The sequence below is a fragment of the Lissotriton vulgaris genome, chromosome 7 (genome assembly GCF_964263255.1).
Source record: "Lissotriton vulgaris chromosome 7, aLisVul1.2, whole genome shotgun sequence".
In the NCBI taxonomy this organism is placed as follows: domain Eukaryota; kingdom Metazoa; phylum Chordata; class Amphibia; order Caudata; family Salamandridae; genus Lissotriton; species Lissotriton vulgaris.
In genome coordinates this window covers 1478403810-1478416926 of record NC_141695.1, presented here as the reverse complement: position 1 = coordinate 1478416926, position 13117 = coordinate 1478403810, and the positions used below count along the sequence as shown (strand labels likewise).

General features: G+C 47.3%; 1 protein-coding gene across 3 annotated transcripts in view; it reads left to right on the top strand.

The window, feature by feature from the left end:
• The first annotated feature begins 339 nt into the window (after window positions 1-339).
• Window positions 340-13117, top strand: part of TP53INP2 (tumor protein p53 inducible nuclear protein 2) — an 89758-nt gene continuing 76980 nt past the window's right edge. For all 3 annotated transcript variants that reach the window (XM_086932285.1, XM_086932284.1, XM_086932283.1), the window contains exon 1: window positions 340-550. The gene's annotated coding sequence lies outside the window, so the exon portion shown is untranslated. The remainder of the gene's footprint in view (window positions 551-13117) is intronic.

Here is a 13117-nt window from a genome sequence, read left to right as displayed (position 1 = left end):
AATGTATTTTCAAACGGGACGGTTTAATTTCAAATCCAATATGGCGGCACGGATATTACAGTATGTAAACACCAAAGCCGTATCAGGTTTCAGCATTTTTCAAGGAAAGTTTGTTTTTCAATCGTCCTTTTACTGTTTCTCGCAATTCCTCGCACGCTCCGCCTAACCCTCTGCGTCCCTCATAATACTATACCCCTTAGGCCGGGGGCTGTCCAAAGCTGAAAGGGGCGGAGCCATCTGCACCGGTGTCCCTTTCCTATTGGGTAAGTGATTATTGCGACTCCGCAAAGGGAGGGATCTGGTAGCTGTCACGTCACAATCAGCTGTTTTTGAAGCGGTTCTAATTTCTGAGCCGAGAACAGAACGGGGTGAAGCCGCAATAAACAAAGAACAGCAGAGCCAGCTCCTTGAAGCCAAGACCTAGGCACCCCTGCATCCCGGCGAAGCACCCCAACACCTGCCAACTACCTCAGCCAAGACCTGCCTAAAGCTCTGCTGCAAGGACCGGGGGGGCCTTCTGTTTACAAGATAACTTATTACCCAGGGGCAGGTAAGAAAGGGCAACGGCAGTACTTGTTTATTTGCTCCTATATATGTCTAATATATTTGGGGATACGCGTATTGTCAGATTTCTGTGAGGTTAGACTTGCATATGCTTATTTTATTCGAATTTTGTAGGCCTATTTTATCAGGTTTGCATTTTATTATAATTTTTTTTTTACCCATATTACTCTTGGTATAGATTGTATTTTTTACTGAAATTTTGTATACAGATAGTATTGCTGTCTACTTTCTTCTGGAACGTTAATAAATGTTTTGTTCAAACTCCTATAGATTTGCTCACAGAACTATTTCTATTACACGCGTATTCCTGGTTATTTTAGTTTAGTATTTCAATCATAGTAATACTTTAATAAGATGATATATTTAAAACAGGGTGCCAATGTTCCTGTTCAATGTATTATGCCTGTTTTCGAGAGTAGGCCTTTTACATGTCCTGGATTAATGATAACCAGATGTTACAGTTAATCTCATTTGTTTCTACGTATTATTAGAAACGATAAAGCAAATGTTGATGCAAAATCGTCATATTCACGATTTTATCAAGAATCTAAAAACTAGATAGGTGGTATCTTTAACACTGGGGTATCCTTTATTCGGGATAGGGGGGCAATAAAAGCATTGGACCGAGCTGCAGGAACAGTCGTTATTGTAACAAAAAAAGCATCGGTGAACAATATGGGTACTTAGCAGTACATTAGATGCAACCTCTGCACTGAGAACATTGTAATAATTCCGTACATCCATTGGATTAAAATAAAGGAGGTTGCATGAAAGTGGGCCAATGCAAAAGGGAAGGGGAGGTAAAATGGCTGCAGATAATATTCATCTATATTTGCATTCTGCTTTGCAGGTGCCCCCCTACACGAGCCCGCGATTTCCATAATGCAAATATTGATTTATAGCCCCTCCCCCACCCTACACCCCCGTCGAAAATATGATCCGATCCTTTTATGTTCCCCTGTAGCAATGACAGGCTCTGCGACCCACAGTGACGAATTGAAGAAAGGATGTCTTCGAAGGCAGCCTCCTCTTCAATATTTATTGGGTGACCTGCCCCAGAGAAAAATATGACCCCCCGGGGGATGTGTAGCGCCTATAGTAGCAGCAGGCAGAGTTTAGTGCTCTCATTCGAACCGTATTTGTAACAAAGAGCAGGCCTTCGCTGCTGTATGATGGCTCCGGTGATGTTTTCGAGCACCCCTGTCCCTGCTGACCTCTGCTCGACAGGCCTGGACCCTCCTATCTTTAGGAAAAGGAGAGGGGAGGGAGGGTCTGGGGATAGAATTATATGGAGGCGCGTCTGCGCGCTGCCTGTCTCACGCAAGGATGGAGGACAGGCAGAGGACGCTTCATAAAACGGCCTCGGGCATATATTCTTATGAAATAGCTAATGAAAGCCCACTTGTGTACCGAGATTAGCCTGAAATATGGAATTTGGTTGCAAGTGAAGAAGGCCAAGGCCTTCAAAGCTGCCCATTTTAAGTCTCTGCATTTACCCGTGTATTTTTAGTTGGGATGTTCCATGTATACGAATTGTTCCTTTCCGGTGTTAGTGTCAGTTAGATTACACATAGGCACTTGTACATGTTTAATAAATTATACTCCTCAAAAATGCTTCCTTCCCCATTTATAGGGGGTCATTTTACCATTTTTTTGCACACATGTTTCAGGTTGAATCTTTGTTAGCAGTTGAAGAGGCCTAGAAGTTCTCGAAAGAACAGGTGACCGCTGTGATTGGTTTACCAGTGCTTCCTTATAGGTGTTGAACCTGTGCCCTCGGTGGCTGTTTATTTCCTACAGTTGTTCATCCACTAGGTTCTCCAGACAACCACCCACCACTAACTCGGCAGTTGGTAATGGGACCACTGTAGGGGCCGTGTTTGACCTCATGGTTACAGGTTCGACTCCTGGTGGGTCCATTCATGCTTTCATCCCACAGGCCCGCCTCACCACATCACTAGCCCAAGGACTCTTTTGTCACAGACCAAAACATGACCTCCTTGAAGCATATCATACAACGTTCTATTGTATTAACGTACAAGGTCTTTCAGGCCCATTGTACAGCTGTCAGTGTGTGTATCTAATTTCTGTGGATAAAAAACTGGGAGGGCGGGGAATGGGGTGGAGAGACTCGAAGGAGAGACGGGATGTTTAAGGCACTAAATAACCACAGACCCATGATTGTATGCGTATTTGGACAGATTCCTGTCTTTGCTTGCTGGATGTGGCTTGCCGAGGCCGCCCTCCCTTGGAAATGGGACTTTTCTGCCAAGTGTCTCCTGCGATGTTGTACATGGACTGAAGCCAGTTTGTGAAAGTAACGGCTAATCCCCTTTTCTTCTTCTCCGCGTCCATTAGTGTGGATTTAACCTCCCTGATTCGTGTTTCAGTGTGCTGTATGGGTGACTAGCCATGCCATGCAGTCGCTCCTTTTCTATGTTGGCCTCCTTTCTGCCTCAGAACAGCCCTTCCCCCAAAATGCTCTACAATCATCTGCCTGAATATTTATTCCATCCTCACAGCCGATTTAGATTAAATCCGGAGCTCGGTTTCTTTTGACTGCGTCTGATTGGGTGAATGGCTGTGACATGAACCTTTCATTTGACTATGACTTGGGTGTGTCACTGTGTAAAGCCGTTTTCTACAATGCCTACAATGCCTTTGAGTTCTCTTTTGACCTGTGAGGGTAAGATTTAATGTGCTTATTGTTATATAAGCTGCCCTCCTGTGTTGTATTTTGCATTCATATAGCACATAAACAATTTGAACTTCTTTTTTTCGGGGGGGGGTGCTTGAGTTCAAAACACAGGAGATCGTCCCCCTCAACACTCACAGCAATACCAGACCATACCTTTAAAGAAGTGTCAATGTTCTTGTGTTGGAAGACGCAGAATGGCTCCTTGGGAAACGTGCTGCCAGTGCGGTTAGGGTGAAAAAAGGTATACAGTGAACTCATTGTGTGCAACTCCGACCCTACCCATCTAACAAAGGCAACTAGCCTGCTAGAGGAGTTGCCATGTCAGCAAATCTCAATTAGTGCCTTGAAGTCATCCTGTCCTCTGACCCATCAACCAGGCGGGGCAAGGGCAGTGAGTTGGGAAGTTGCCATCTTTTGAACTTGGTTCAGGAGTCTAGTACAAGTCATCTGGTGGGTTGAGTCAGAGGTGTGGCCAGTGGCTCACCAGGATGTTGACAGAAGGTATGGCTGACAAATGCTGCGTGAGACACTTTTAATTGAAATGCGAGGAGTTTCTGCACCCCTGCTGGCACAGAGCTGCGAGAACATGCTCGAAGACACGTGTAGGGCAGTATACAGCCTTATGGGAAAGGACAGACATGATCACAGTCAGACCGCGAGAAACGGAGAAACATAGTAGTCCTTAAAGTCTGAGATGTGTAATTTTCCTCCTTACCATTTGAAAGGGGACAAAGGCATCCACTAAAAGAGAGGCAATTACTCTCCGACCTGCTAAGAAAAGACGGTGAGAGATAATAAATAAAGGGGGCCATGGAAAGGGGACAGGTTCCCAAAGACCAAAGCAGCAAGATTGCTATTGACTTGTAATATCACACCAGAAAGAGCGGTCTACCAGGATGAAGATGTCTTGACAGAGGCATTAAAGAATGTGCTGGACCATACTTTTTGAGCATGCAGTACCAGGCTGGCGAGGAACCTGGACCATCCAACAGACCTGTGATGAAACATTATCCAAATCCCACGGATACTGGGGTTTCCAAATTCAGCGGAAAATGAAGTAGGTGATTTTGCATGAGTGCAAAGGGCAACAAATGATTTCCCTATTGGGATCTGAATCTACGCTTTAGCAGAAAGAGGGATGTTACCCACTGAGGGTGCACTATAGACAGATTCTGCTGGCCAGTATCACTAGCAGACTGTTTTATGGGAACCTATTATTACTAGACCAGGGCCTGGATTACATATCTGGTGCACTGAGTCTGGTGGCGCCGTCTTAACTGGGTGGAAACTTGGACAGTGTGCCCAATTACAAAAAATGCACTGTTCTCAGTGGAGGTGCAAACTTGGTCTGTGCTATGAGAAGGACATTAGTGAAAGGTAGATCGGCTGACTGTTTGAAATCTCCAGTATGCATTTCACTCCAGGTGGCAGGCACAACCTTACTCTAAAAAGGGTGCGAGGTATCCTGTCAGGCTGGTGGGTGGAAACTTGAGGATCCCTGGGACTGCTGTGTCCCCCTCACAAAGGGCGCTTCTGGATGTGCACTGAGTGTACCACCTCATCTGCAGTGCACTCTTAATGTGCCTCCTTACAACTTCTTAGCCCCGTTGGAATATGGCATGCGCACAATGGCAAAGGGTTTTCTTATTTGCATAGAGGACCATTCCCCCATGCAAATGAGGGAACAACCGCTCGTGATCGCCAAGGTGCATATTTTGTACTGGCACAATCCACACTGGTGCATATTTTGCACTGGTGCGATCCTTATTACAAATGGGGTGTGCAAGTGTCTCTCTCCCCACTTCTGTTATGCCAAAGTGCTGAGGGTAGCATACAACTTGTGTGCATGCCTGTTGCATAAAGGTGGTCAGAAAGGAAAACTCGTGCATCACCATAATTGGCTACATGGCCACCAGGCGACATCCATTTAAGTGACTGGGGAATAGATGCATCCCTATCAGGCACTACAGTCACATTCTTCTGGTTTTCAGTTCTCAAAAGGCACAGCCTGTTCTCAGTTCTGCATGATCAGGCTGAAAACTGCACCAAGAGTCTTTCACTAAGTCCTGACTCCAGTGGTAGCGTATTTGCACTGCCAGAATTTGACAATCTTCCTTCAAGCAGACACCCATGGCTGGTGAAGGTGGAAAAAATGGCAGAGAACATGGAGCTCTCCAGAATCATGGATCCTCTTCAGTTGGAAGAAATTTCACCATGATCTTCTGCAAGATATTACCTTTTTCGTGGCTATTCTTGGGTAAATACGGCCCCAAAGAATATGACAAAAATGTATTAGGAAAAACATGAGGCAAGGGAATAAAAATTGTCGAGGTTCCAGATAAAAGTGTGCATGAGTGTTTGCGGTCCTACGGTCCAGGTTATCTCTGTGTCCATCTCAACTGTCACTGGTCCCCATCACTAGTGTGCTTCAAGGACTTGACCCCAGTATCAAAGGTACTCCTGAAAAGTCTGTGGGTGACTCAATCCAGCCTACTAAATGGAGTACCCTTTTGACCCACCACCATAAAGTAATCCTCCCCACAGTGTCCAGTAGAGTACGTTGTGAAGCTACAAAGGGGGCTAGATAGGTGCTTTGTCCTTCTCTGAGAAAGGTCCTTAAACTGGGAAGGAGCTAAAAGAAGTATCCATGTGATTAAAGATTATTACAATAGCAGCACTAGTATCAAAACTGGACTACACACCAGAATAGGTAATTTTGATAATGAGGGAGCACTCAAAGTATTTTTTATACAATCTAAATCTCAAAGTACAGATTAGTTCACAAAATAATCACACACATTCTTCTTCTTTCAATCCATATAAGAGGAGGGAGCCAAAAAAATAATATTCCACGGACAATGTTATTCCAAATGGATATATGGATATGAAATAAACTTCAGAAGCTGCTTGTAACCCGTATAATTAGGACATTTATCAAGTATTCTCTCCCAAGTGGGATCAGCAAAGAGGTGTAGCATTTTGTGTGTGCACTCTGTTGCCGGATAGCAGCGTGGAATATTATATTCTTTCAGATTACAAAGAAATCATATACAATGACTCTAACCCTGATGAAGTCCTTTACAGGATGAAACGCGTTGGCTGGGCTGAAGTACTGAATATTGATGAAATACTAATAAAGACGTTATTGCTGGGAAATCGTTTGGCTACCTCCTCTTATATGGATTGAAAGAAGAAGAATTTGTGTGATTATTTGGTGAACTAATCTGTACTTTGAGATTCAGATTGTAGAACGAATACTTCAAGTGCTCCCTCTTTTCTCAAAATGTCCTGTATATGTGTTGTGGTGTCCGGGCAGTGAAACCACAAGGGGTTGAGCACTATCAATTGATTGATTAGACACTAACTTCAGTGTGGCTGGTCTGGGGCCAACACTGCTCTACTCTTTTTTTGCTTAAATCACCATAGGTGTACATTTGATAAACCATAATTGCACTACAAAATGTATTATGTTAACTTGCCCTCTTGCAGTATATGACAATCACTACAGAATAGAAAGCTGTGGACTGTTGCAATAAATAACATTATACCACTTTTAATATTGAAATGTCTGTATCAATTTCCTCCCTTAAATGGTTTCTTTTTTATTTCTGTTCTAGTTTTACTGATTCCTATTTTAGGATTCGTAGGTTATGTGCGTAACTTTCTTTTGCTAAACCATGCACAATTGGTTGAGGAAAATAATATATGTTTTATAAGCTCTGTATTATAAGGTAAAAAAAACAACGACCCAAGGGAGGTGTGTCAGTTTCTTGATGTTCATCATGGAGAGACAAGTACATGTTCTCTGGTAAGGAGGAACAATATTGAAGCACTTGGGGTTACAGGAGTTTTCTCTGAGGACCTAGGCAGAGTATACGCTGAACACTTATGTTTATTTTCTGCAGAGGACATCAGAAGGGCGGCAGACTGAAACTTTCCAGCATTTACAGAACAATCCTCCTGTCTGAAAGCGATCTTTGGACTGTGTAGTGCATACGGGATGCTTCTGCAGGACTTATTTGCATCCCCACACAGTGCACTATGGCCTCAAGTTTGGATGCAGTTTCTCGAAAACAAGGTGTAAATGCTTGCTTAGTCAGTGGCTGGTTTCTGTGTTGTATGCCTTCCACCCGTCCGCCCAATTCCTATAAGGCAGATAATATAAAATAAATTAGCCCTAGTAGTGTTGGCAAAACCGTTATGGTATGTCTTCTTTCTCAGATTGCAGCCAGTCCTCCATAGAGATTGAGATCCCTTGCACCTCCAGTGCTAGGGGACAATCATTGGGAATTTCCCATTTAGAATTTGTCTGTTATGGTCTGAAGATTAAGTAAGTGGAAATACGGCACAGGGGCATGCCAGATTCTCTTGATCTTCCTTTCCTCTTTTTCTGCATTCTGTGGGCATCCACACAACATTAGTCATTCACCTCGCGTGACCAGGTCATGGAAAGAAAGCATCCACTACCACATTCCGGTGTGTATTGATTAAATTAACGATTCCTGAAGTTTAGTCTTTAGCGCAGGATCTCTGACCCCAGCTTGCAGGGAAGGGATGGCAATCCAGACTTGATGGAAGAGTGCCTCGGTCCTTAGTGCAGTGATTTGCAAATTCCTTTGATCTGTAGTCAGTAAATTCACACGAGGTGTTTGCATTGTTTATTGGCTGTTTGATTTGCTTTTTTTTGGAGCAGGTGAGTCTAAAGCTATGCTGCTTTGCTGCTTCTCATAAGTAAGGACCGGTGTAATGAAGAGCGACCTGTAGTTAATGTGCAGATACTTATTAGAAATCTCCATCAGTTTACAGACCCTCACACACCCCAAAAGCCTATAGTCTCATTAGGTTTGTTGGTGTCTTGTGTGGCGATTGTAATACCTTTGGAAATGTATCCCTTGTACTACACATTACAGATTAAAGTCTGCAATTACCTTACGCTGCATTTCATTGAGGATAGTTAGTATTATCCATGCCGACCTTCTTAGCATTTGATTTAATCAAATAACTAATTAAACATTGTCTCCTTCAGTGCACAGTTTCCTCTTATCCTCTCATTCTGATCCCCTAATCAACCCTGTCCCTCCACAACATTATTCCTTCTCCTTCTATTTGACTTACACTATGGATATGGATAAAAGGGGGGGTTCAAAGCCCTTGAAGGTGGATAGCATGAATTAATCAAGTGGAAGGTTAAGAAGCCAGTAGCATCACAAGGAGCATCTTCTGTTGGTAATTGAGGGAAGACGTTTAAAAGGCTCCATCATGAGTATAAGTAGCCCCCCACACCTGTACGTTATGTCATGCCTCAAACTCCTCAAGCTGTAGGGAGTTAGGTCACTAAGAGGAAGCACCAAATGAAATGTTAGATCTTTTTTAGGAACTTGCATGCAATCTCATTGATCAGTTTACCACAACGTGCATAAGAAACAATTTTCCTACAATGTATAGCAGCAAAATTAATTTTTCCATGATGATCAACTTACTATGCAACCATCACCAGAGAGCCTTGTAACCAGGAATGTTGTCACATAATCAAGTCTGGAATATCCCAAAAGCCCCATAGTAGAAATAGGATTTGGTTAGATTCTGTGAAGCTAAAATGTCAGAATAGAGCTTGCGTGTCAGCAGTAAAGTAGCAACATTTGAAGAACTTAACTCAAGAATATGCCACCTCATCAAGAGTGGAGGCTGGCAAAAAAAATCCCCAGTAACATATTACCAATGTCATAACCTTCTTTTTTATTCACCGCAAAAAGATTTGAGCAGGGCAGGCTGGTAGGAGCCCAAGATGGTGCTCCTTGTTAAACACCTGGTCCTTCGCCCGCTCTGGTCCACCCATGTTGCTGTGAGCCTGTTGGAGTGGAGGCGGTAGGCTGCAGGAACATGATGCCTCAAGTGTAATTATTTGGATCTTGCTCTGACATCAGTTATGATAGAGACGTAACTGTCCACCCCCCGAGGCCTAACGGAGGTGGAATGTAAGAGCACCACAGAGAGCAGCGGCACTGGCCGGTGGTGCAACCACAGGACAAATGGTGACTATGGCGTGAGCCTGGCACTGCCTGGGGAGCACAGTCTTGCACAGGCGATGGCTCAAGATACACAGGATAGAGGCCCTGACACCACTGCTTAACCACGCCACAGGGAATAGAAGATGGCACCCGATGTAACAGAATGACCTAGCCAGAGGTGAACAGTATTTTGACTTCTGAAAATCATCCATCAACCAGGACCATGAAGTGCTGCAAAGTAAGCTGCACTTCAGGAATCTCTGTAGGCATACACAAGCGTGGACTCACTTATTACTGGGCCTTGAATAGAAGCACCTTACCTGTGGCGTATCTATAGCTCTCTAAAATATTATTTTTTATAAGGGCTTTCTGCCAGCCCTCTTCATTCAATGGTCTGTTGTTGTGTCATCCACATTTTCCTTATACCCACTACCCATTTATATGAAAACATGGAGCAGATGCTCCGTATTTTCACAGTAGAGGCGCCACCCGCCTGCAATTTCACAGGGGTTTAGAGATCCCCTTGCAGGTGAGTGCAGTCAGTGACTGCACCCGCCTGCTACGGGATGTCTGGGGAGTCCATGGGGCCCCGGTTACGCCCTGCAGAGGGCTGCTGTCAGGAGTCGCATTGACAGTGCTCCACCTTTTAAATGGCGCACTGTCAGTATGCCTCCTGAGGGCAGCTTTGACTCAGCCCCCGCGTCTGTATTATGGCGCGGGCGCAGAGTCAAAGGAATTCCCACATTTGCATAGGGCACGCCCTATGCAAATGAGAGAACACCCTCTGTTGATAGCGCTGGCGTTTTAAGTGCACCAGTGCTTTCGGTATTATAGAAGGGGACACACAAGTGTCTGCGCCCCCTTCTTTAATACCAGAGTGTCCCGGGGGAGTGCAAAGCGGGCGCAAACGACTGTTGCGCCCCCGGGGCACTTACTGTAATGCTGCCCCCGGTGATGACACAATGTAGTGCTTTGAAGTGCTCTTTGGAGGTTGTTGTCAAGGTCGTTTTTTGGGGGATTGGGTAGATGAGGGTGAATCCGCTTTTCAGTGGGGCTAATTTACGAGAACTGGAAAAAGCTGGCGTGTTAACTCCAAAGTGGATGTATTGTATAGTTCGTGCTGCAATTCCACAAAAACCGATGTCATCCTGAATGACCTAAAGTATCCACCTGCAGTGCATGTGCAGCCTGGCTGTCAGAGGCGGCTTTATCTTGGAGGATTCCGGTAAGGTCCGTCTTTCTGAACATCTGCTTCTTTCTCCCGTGGATTAAGGAGCTGGTCGAAGCGGGTACTCATCGGATTACCAGCATTAGGTCTTTTGTTATTGTAATCATTGCCATGGAGTTCCAGCATGGATGAGCCGGTCTTGCCGTGCATAGGTTATGGCGGGCGCAACAGTCAGTGGCCAGAGGAGCATCAGATTCATTCATTAATTCAATAGCTGCTGGCACAGGCTAAAGGTGGGGACGATACAGGGGTACTGCTCCCATCTTTATCCTTAATGGAGGCTCTGCTCTTTGCATGATGTGCAGGTGTTTTTCTTATGTTCCCTGAGAACGCTCTCCATGTTCTCAGACCCCACAACTGAGGACAGCGGCACAGTAATAGTTTCCTGTAGGGAAAAGGGGGCCCCAGTCTAGGCGCACTCAGGTGAGATCTTTAGGGATAGGTGGACCCCAGTGTAGGCACGCTCAGGTGAGGTCTGTAGGGACAGGTGGACCCCAGTCTAGGCGCACTCAGGTGAGGTCTTTAGGAATAGGTGGACCCCAGTGTAGGCACGCTCAGGTGAGGTCTGTAGGGACAGGTGGACCCCAGTCTAGGTGCACTCAGGTGAGGTCTGTAGGGACAGGTGGACCCCAGTCTAGGCGCACTCAGGTGAGGTCTTTAGGGATAGGTGGACCCCAGTGTAGGCACGCTCAGGTGAGGTCTGCAGGGACAGGTGGACCCCAGTCTAGGCACGCTCAGGTGAGGTCTGTAGGGACAGGTGGACCCCAGTCTAGGTGCACTCAGGTGAGGTCTGTAGGGACAGGTGGACCCCAGTCTAGGCGCACTCAGGTGAGGTCTTTAGGGATAGGTGGACCCCAGTGTAGGAACGCTCAGGTGAGGTCTGCAGGGACAGGTGGACCCCAGTCTAGGCACGCTCAGGTGAGGTCTGCAGGGACAGGTGGACCCCAGTCTAGGCACGCTCAGGTGAGGTCTGCAGGGACAGGTGGACCCCAGTCTAGGCACGCTCAGGTGAGGTCTGCAGGGACAGGTGGACCCCAGTCTAGGCACGCTCAGGTGAGGTCTGTAGGGACAGGTGGACCCCAGTCTAGGTGCACTCAGGTGAGGTCTGTAGGAACAGGTGGACCCCAGTCTAGGCGCACTCAGGTGAGGTCTGTAGGGAGAGGTGGACCCCAGTCTAGGCGCACTCAGGTGAGGTCTGTAGGGAGAGGTGGACCCCAGTCTAGGCGCACTCAGGTTAGGTCTGTAGGGAGAGGTGGACCCTGGTCTAGGCGCACTCGGTGAGGTCTGCAGGGACAGGTGGACCCTAGTCTAGGTGCACTCAGGTTAGGTCTGGAGGGAGAGGTGGACCCTGGTCTAGGCGCAGTCGGTGAGGTCTGCAGGGACAGGTGGACCCCAGTCTAGGCGCACTCAGGTGAGGTCTTTAGGGATAGGTGGACCCCAGTGTAGGCACGCTCAGGTGAGGTCTGTAGGGACAGGTGGACCCCAGTCTAGGTGCACTCAGGTTAGGTCTGTAGGGAGAGGTGGACCCCAGTCTAGGTGCACTCAGGTGAGGTCTGTAGGGGCAGGTGCACCCCAGTCTAGGCGCACTCGGTGAGGTCTGCAGGGACAGGTGGACCCCAGTCTAGGCACACTCAGGTGAGGTCTGTAGGGAGAGGTGGACCCCAGTCTAGGCGTACTCAGGTGAGGTCTGTAGGGACAGATGGACCCCAGTCTAGGCACACTCAGGTGAGGTCTGTAGGGAGAGGTGGACCCCAGTCTAGGTGCACTCCGGTGAGGTCTGTAGGGAGAGGTGGACCCCAGTCTAGGCGCACTCAGGTGAGGTCTGTAGGGACAGGTGGACCCCAGTCTAGGCGCACTCCGGTGAGGTCTGCAGGGACAGGTGGACCCCAGTCTAGGTGCACTCAGGTGAGGTCTGTAGGGAGAGGTGGACCCCAGTCTAGGCGCACTCAGGTGAGGTCTGTAGGGAGAGGTGGACCCCAGTCTAGGCGCACTCAGGTTAGGTCTGTAGGGAGAGGTGGACCCTGGTCTAGGCGCACTCGGTGAGGTCTGCAGGGACAGGTGGACCCCAGTCTAGGTGCACTCAGGTTAGGTCTGTAGGGAGAGGTGGACCCTGGTCTAGGCGCACTCGGTGAGGTCTGCAGGGACAGGTGGACCCCAGTCTAGGCGCACTCAGGTGAGGTCTTTAGGGATAGGTGGACCCCAGTGTAGGCACGCTCAGGTGAGGTCTGTAGGGACAGGTGGACCCCAGTCTAGGTGCACTCAGGTTAGGTCTGTAGGGAGAGGTGGACCCCAGTCTAGGCGCACTCAGGTGAGGTCTGTAGGGAGAGGTGGACCCCAGTCTAGGCGCACTCAGGTTAGGTCTGTAGGGAGAGGTGGACCCTGGTCTAGGCGCACTCGGTGAGGTCTGCAGGGACAGGTGGACCCCAGTCTAGGTGCACTCAGGTGAGGTCTGTAGGGAGAGGTGGACCCCAGTCTAGGTGCACTCAGGTGAGGTCTGTAGGGAGAGGTGGACCCCAGTCTAGGCGCACTCAGATGAGGTGTGTCCAGGCACATAAATCGAGGATGAGATTGCCAGGGTTTCTATTTAAAAGTTTTCTTTTTGTAAAAGGCTGATTTATC